The sequence below is a fragment of the Mytilus californianus genome, unplaced genomic scaffold, assembly GCF_021869535.1.
Source record: "Mytilus californianus isolate M0D057914Y unplaced genomic scaffold, xbMytCali1.0.p SCAF_1, whole genome shotgun sequence".
Lineage (NCBI taxonomy): Eukaryota > Metazoa > Mollusca > Bivalvia > Mytilida > Mytilidae > Mytilus > Mytilus californianus.
In genome coordinates this window covers 21,822,563-21,830,277 of record NW_026262581.1, presented here as the reverse complement: position 1 = coordinate 21,830,277, position 7,715 = coordinate 21,822,563, and the positions used below count along the sequence as shown (strand labels likewise).

The window sequence follows — 7,715 nt, the reverse complement described above, 5'->3', positions numbered from 1 at the left end:
GAAGAACCACCTTATCAGCCAGGATAGCAGCTCTTAGGAAGATGGTCAATTAAATCTTCAACCAAGTCTGACTCTTTACCATGAAAATAGAAAAGGCAAGTTTATTTTAGCCAGATCTTTTAAGATAACAGACCCTTCTGAAATATTGCATTTAAAACACCATTGATGAATTAATTTACCAGTTTAGTATTTAAAGATACAAGATACATGAACAAGATTTTCTGTTGAAATATCAATAGTAAATCCTAAAAATAGTCATTAAACCAAAAAAAGACCAGTACAATTTAAAACACGATTTTGCATTCAATGGGAGATAACTTTGTAAAATATTCAGATAGTTTTTTGTGCAGTTAAATTTAAATCTTGACGTTTTTTTACTTTTCTATCTTTTATATTGATTTAAAAAATGATTTTATACAATTGTCTACCTGCAATAGGAAATCAGAACAATATTTAGTAAATTTTAGGTTATCGGTAACACATAAATTGATTTACAAAATGTATAATGTGTTGATTATAATTTCATTTCAGGTTCTTTCTGAGACATGTTTTCATGGTGTGGGAATAAGACTTGGTGGTCTTATACAGCTAATACAAAGGTATGTACCAGTATGTTAGTCCTGTTTTGGAAAAAATGTATTATAAATATTTTATGGAAAATCAAGATTTTAATGCTTAAAAGATTTTTTTACAGGAATCTACTCTTATTATTATATCAGTAACCAAATAAGAGTAAAGTTTAGGATCTGAATTGTTTACATAAAAATGTGTTGGCTTGTTGGATTGCTGTCTCATCCATATGTTCTTGACATATATAACACATTTTTTAAGACTATTTCTATTTCATGATTTGTCACTGGACGTTAAGCAACCATCAACCAATCATTCAATCTATTCAATATACATACATAATACCAAAAAAGAACCTTTTAAACAGTTTTTATATGCCCGTTTACGGGACGTATTATGGTATACCTCTGTCCGTTTGTTGTCAACATGTCGGACATTAACTCAAAAACGCTTTAACCAATTTGCATAAAACTTTGGTGAATTGTTTATATCTATTGACGTGAGCTCCCTTTTGTTTTTATAAATTTTAGATTTTATGTTTCCGAGTTGTGGGGTTTTATTCATTAAAAAAAGGGGGGTTTTCCAGTTTTCAGACAATAACTCAAGAATGCTTTCACCAACTTGCAAGAAATTGTGGTGAATTGTTTATATCTATTGACAGGAGCTACCCTTCGATTTTTATAAATTTTCGAATATACATTTCTGAGTTGCAGGGTTTTATTAAGAATTATCATTTTATATTTCAGGTTAGCATCACAGCTTGTCTGTAAGGATTGAAGCTGGGAGTGGGCATTGGAGCTGACTTTTATGGTAAGAATCAATACATAGATTTATGAACTTTTCATCCAAGAGCATTTTAAAGCCCAAGATTTTTGTTAGGCACAGATGTAAATCTTACATATTAATGTCTTCTTTACTTATAGTTGAATAAACAATTTAGAAGGATATATAAAGGAAGTCACAAAGTATAATGTATAAATCGAAATCTTGGGATTTCAGTATTTTTGTTATCTATAGTTGTCCCCATATATGAAAATATGTAAGTGTGGTATGTATGCCAATGAGACAGCTATCAACCAGAGACCAAATGATGTGGATGCAACTAAATGTCACCCTATGCCTTCAACAATGAGCAAAACCTATATTGTATAGTTAGCTATAAAGGTTCAACATGACTAAATGTTAAAAAAATCAATCAAGTATGTTAATGGCCTGATATACTATATATAGCTATAAAACAATGTTAAAAAGATATTTGTCAAGACATCAGCCAATGACTTGTTTTTCATCCTTTTATTGCTAAGAAATACTGGTACTTTAAAATTTATGTCAACAAATCACTTTATAACAAAGAAAAAGAAATGTTCTATACATTATAATTGTAATGCTCAGTTAATTATAATTGTAATGCTTAGTTAATTATTATTGTTTTGCATTAAATATTATTTCAATGTTCATGAGTAATGTATATTTCTTTTTCAGATAACTGTGGCTGCATAAAATGGTTGTGTGATATAACTGCAACAGTAAAGAATGTAATTCAGACTATTTTTGTGTATGCTTGAGAAAATGTTTAAAAATTTTTTACAAAAAAAAAAAAAAAAATATGTAAAGATTCTCCATTTTCAACAAGATTGGAAGTTGTAGGTTAACTTGTATTTGACATTACAAAATATCTTTCTATTTTCCGTTTATACTCATGTCTAGTCAAAACACTTCCAGCAGTTTAAGAATGGATAATCTAAAAGAAAAAGAAAGAAAAAAGAAAGAAAAAATGTTAAATTATTGAAATATTTTTTTTTTTTTTGCAAATTGTAATGTATATATTTTTGCCATCTTTTTGTTATTTAGGATTTGAGATACTTTCAAATTTTACAAGTTACTTTATACATGTAGTTAATGCAATTAAATCTGCCGATGTGAATATTCCCACAAAATTTCTTAGCAAAAATTTTAATTATTTTTGTTGTTTTAAGCAACGTTTCAAAATACCTTACCATAGCAAATGCCTCTCTAGTGTAAACTAAAAAGATGAATAATGGTCTGCAGTAAATATATCCCCTTACAACCTTTTCTTTCATGTTAATTTTAATATCTTTAAGATATGTGACAAGGGTGCTCTAATGCAGAGGAATTTATGAAGTTAAGAAGTTAGAAATATATTTTTCGCACTGTTTTGTCATTTTTAGCTGATTTTGGTTTGTAACCAAGGTGATATTTTTTAAAGAATAATTTTACAAAAGGCATAGTTGAAGAACATCTTGTTGAAATTGGATTGGTTGATTTTTGGTGTTAAACACCACTTTAAAATAAAATGATTTACTATAATTTTGGCTGTAAATTTTTATTTGTGGAGACAGCCAGAGTGCCTGGTGAAAACATCACCTTCATGAGGGAAACCGGCAAACCTTAGTCAAATTAAGAATGAAGTTACACATTTCATGTGAGGGTTCTCAGTGTTGACAGGCTAGTGATACATTAGTTGAACTACTTATAGCACCACTCTGCCACCATAAGTCGATCAGTACGAAATATTTTATTGAAATGTGTTAGATTTTTGTTAATCTATTTTTTAATTTTAATTGTACTATTTTATTTATTTTGTTTAATATAACAAGGATGTGGAGTCCGAACAAGGTGAAATTTGGGTCAAAGGGAGGCAATTTATTATACCCCTGTTTAACTCCACATACTTAAAATTCCCTCAATGTTAGGATTTTCATCTACTTGGATATTCATGTTTGTACATTTTTTTTTTTTTAATATCAGATGTATACTAGCTAATAATGACTATTATTTAGAGCTCTGTAATAAAAAAAAATAAATGTAAGCAGAGCTCTAGATAATAAATATGCAGGGTGGGAGAAATCTTGGGTCGTTAACAATTCATTTGCTGAAATTTTCAAGAAAGGGGATTTATTGGAAATGCATCTGATATATTTAATGTATAAAACTATATTTAAAAAAAAAAGATGTTAAGATGGTGAGGAGAGCCACCTTGTCAGCCGGGAGAGCAGCTCTTAGGGAGATGGTCAATTTAATCTTCAAGTCTGAGGCTTTACCATGAAAAATATGTGGTAAGTTTATATATTCCACAAATTTTATGGTAATAATATATATAGGCATTTAACATTATTTTTTAAGGGTTCTTTTCTATCAGTGTTTGATTTTTAGAGTATCTAGTCTTACATTTGTTTTCTGTCTGGTATTGAGTGAGCTGTGTTGGATAGAAACCAACTGTATGCAAGTTATCAATGAATTTGTAAACTTATTTGGGTCGAACAAATTTTTATGCAAAGTCTGTAACTGTTTGAATATTGAATTGATATAGAATCATTTTCATAAAAGCGTGGACAAGACGATTTCTTGGCGCTCTTATGTTATCTATTGACTGGGTCAGATAAGGTGAAAGTTTGTTTGTAACGCCCACTTGTCACATTGAATGTGTTATAGACATTTAAACTCGGGTCGCCAAAGATTCTAAATGCCTACATCAAATAGTACGAATTACTAGCAGAGGACTAAACCTTGTGTGTTGATTTAAATGTTGAATAATTTTCTTTTATTCTTCTCTTGTGCCTACATGTACTTTGCTCTTTTATTCTATTAAATCCCTATTGGAAGGCCTCTGACACTGAGTGAACGTAAAATCACTGTTATCGATAGCCAATGGCAAACAAGTTAAAGGTACTGTAAATTCAAAAATTATTGCGTGCAATTATTAATAAATAAATTTGGTGTATTTACTGTCTTCTGATTGGTTAAAAGTATTACTTTTATTTTCAATGTTGTCAATTTTTATGGCGACATGCCCACTCTGACGTCGCATATTCATACGCCAACATCCATGTACGTTGTTATGGTTAATATAAATAATATAAAAAGTTCTTTGAGCCTTATTTTTGATAGAAATTTATTTATAATGAATGGCTATAATTTATTTTGAATTTATTGAATCATAAAATTAATTTTTGACTTCACATAATTTTTACATAATACGCTATGCGGATTTTTCAATGTGAAGAGTCAAAAATTAATTTTATGGTTCAATAAATTCAAAATAAATAATAACCATTCATTAATAATTGCTATTTTGTAATTTTAGACTAAAATGCGATTTTAATTTTTGCGATATTGAGAAAAATCCTGTTTAATTCATATAAAAAATTTCAAAATGCTAGTTTAAATTATTGCCAATACAACCATATTGCATTTTTCGCAATAATAAAAACATTGCAATAGTTTCTGAATTTACAGTAATTGAGCTAGTTTTATTTCCAACATAAGTATTGGGGTTGTCAACGCTGTTATGAAAATGATTTTAAGAACCATCAAAAGAGAACAAAACCTTCGGTTTTTTGTCGAGCCTTCGACTTTAGTCGAAAAAGCGAGACATAGCGATCCTACATTCCGTCGGCGTCGTCGTCGTTGTCGTCGGCGGCGTCCACAAATATTCACTCTGTGGTTAAAGTTTTTGAAATTTTAATAACTTTCTTAAACTATCCTGGATTTCTACCAAACTTGGACAGAAGCTTGTTTATGATCATAAGATAGTATCCAGAAGTAAATTTTGTAAAAATAAAATTCCATTTTTTCCGTATTTTACTTATAAATGGACTTAGTTTTTCTGCGGGGAAATATTACATTCACTCTGTGGTTAAAGTTTTTAAAATTTTAATAACTTTCTTATACTATTTTGGATTTGTACCAAACTTGGACAGAAGCTTGTTTATGATCAAAAGCTAGTATCTAGAAGGAAATTTTGTTAAAAAATAAATCCATTTTTTCTGTATTTTACTTTTAAATGGACTTAGATTTTCTGCCAGGAAACAACACATTAACTCTGTGATTAAAGTTTTTAAAATTTTAATAACTTTCTTATACTATTTTGGATTTGTACCAAACTTGGACAGAAAGCTTGTTTATGATAAAATGCTAGTATCTAGAAGGAAATTTTGTTTTCTTCCAGTTAACATTACATTCAGTCTGCAATTAAAGTTTTTAAACATTTAGATTCATAAACTATCCTGGATTTTTACCAAACTTGGATAGAAGCTTCTTGCAATCAAAAGATAGTATCAAGAGGAATATTTTTATTGATTTACTTCCTCATTTTTGTTGAGCCTGCGATTAACAGAAAAAGTAGGCGAGACACTGGGTTCCGCAGAACCCTTACGAATTTTTTAATTGAATATTCCAAAATCATTGTCTTATACATATACGTGCACTTGCACAAGGTCAATTTCTATCTCTAGCAGTTTAAAGTTTATATAGTGAAGATGATAATGTATAACAGGTTTTAATAAATGAAACATATCATTATTTTGTTAGTCTTCTTAGAGACAGATTGATCTGTAAAACAAGTAATTATGTTTTTATTTTTTTTATATTTAGGTTGTTATAATGATGATGTTTTCATGGTGTTGGGAGTAAGACTTGGATGTCTGATATTGTTAACATGTTGGTAGGTAATCAAGCATCTTTTTAGTAATATAATATTTGAAATCAATTTCATAAGGTTCTTTAGTATCAAAAAAATAATTTTACACTGATGAGATACAGGTTGAATTTTTTTGGTAAATATAAAACTGAGTATATAATTCAGAATACAAAATATTTTGTCCATGATTTTATGTTATCCTAGTGTAATTTTAAATTAAATACATGTGTAATAATTTTTTTTAGGAAAGTTTACTATAACTGACTACTTTTATATTCCAGGTTAGCATCAGGTTTCCATTGGGTTACTTGCTGGGATAAAGCTGTTATAAGGTGAGAACTTATTCATCGACATACAACTTTAATGTTTTTATGTTATAGTGTGATGAATGTCACTAAATAGATTTCAATATATATACTTTTTTTTTAATTTACAATTAAAAAAAATCAGTATTCAATCTTTTCATTTTAAAATAATGTACCCTTTAAAGCCTTAGGCCCGAGAACACAGTTATTTTGTAGTGCATTTCTTTTAGACAATAAATTCAAATTAAAAAAATCGCACCTGCTCTATCTCAAAAAGATTTTTACAGTGTAGTGTACTACTATTGATACAAATAATATCAAAATTATAGAAACTTCTACCAGCTCTAACTCAAAATATTGACAATTCTGTGTTTAGGGGGGCTAAAATTCAGTTTGACAGCTTCCGACATTCTAATTTTTGACCTTTTTTAACTGGACCAAATCACTACTTAACATAAAGATTCAGCACCCAAATTTTTTTAACATGTAATTTCATCCCCTTACTAATATTTCATGCATAAAATATCAAGAAATAAATTGGAAAAGTGTATCAAAAAAAAATGCAAGTTATACACTGTTCACACTAGGGACTATATTCGTAGACAACGAAAACCAAAGGACGATAACTGTGTCCTTGGACCTAATAGGATAGAAAGACTTGACCAATTTTAATAAAACTTTGCATGACCTAAGCTTAGGCAATTTTAAGATAGTTGGCCAAGTTTCATGGCCATAGAATATATATTATAGAAACTAGGGCCATTTTAATATTGAAATTTGGATGTTTATTTTTGACGTTTAAATCAAATATTTTCAACTGTCAAGATTTTGGCCTAAAAAATTTAAATATTGCAAAAATTTGCTTTTTAAATACTCTTGAATTTAATATAATAAGTATTAAAAGCAACGGAACACTCATTTGATTTATCAGATTTATTACAGTTATTCAAAAGTCAAATTTATATGAGCCTGTGCCTGAAAATAGAGATTTTCGAATTAAGGGAAGTCTTACATAAACATGCATTTTTTTCAACCAATTTGAAGTTTTTGAAGGTTTTTAACCATACATTATTCTTCCATATATATTAAATGTACTTTAAATGTAAAGAAAAGTTACAAAAAGCATACCACATGAGTATAAAATGGTCTTAGGCTATGTAAGACTAAGAATTATTTAGAGTCGATTTAGGCCGTAGCCCATATTTACATATAAAAATGCACACAGAGGCTATAAGGAAGTGAAATTTGTTACTTTTTGCTCATTTCTATGCTAAGATGTCATGATACAAGAAGTCTAATTGCAAAAGGACTCTTGAATTCAACTTTTTTCTGCAGACAGTATGGTCTGATGACCAGTTTTTCACTTTTCAATGGAAAACTTGCATGTAGTTTTAGTCTCA

General features: G+C 28.9%; 2 long non-coding RNA genes across 2 annotated transcripts; both read left to right on the top strand.

Annotated features, from left to right (window-relative positions):
* The first annotated feature begins 496 nt into the window (after positions 1-496).
* Positions 497-2,142, top strand: LOC127700954 (uncharacterized). The gene is made up of 3 exons (XR_007981781.1): positions 497-599; positions 1,317-1,380; positions 2,053-2,142. It is a non-coding gene; the product is annotated as an uncharacterized LOC127700954 (long non-coding RNA).
* An 826-nt stretch (positions 2,143-2,968) lies between these two features.
* Positions 2,969-6,340, top strand: LOC127700958 (uncharacterized). Its single transcript, XR_007981782.1, has 3 exons — positions 2,969-3,647; positions 5,965-6,034; positions 6,292-6,340. It is a non-coding gene; the product is annotated as an uncharacterized LOC127700958 (long non-coding RNA).
* Positions 6,341-7,715: the final 1,375 nt, after the last annotated feature.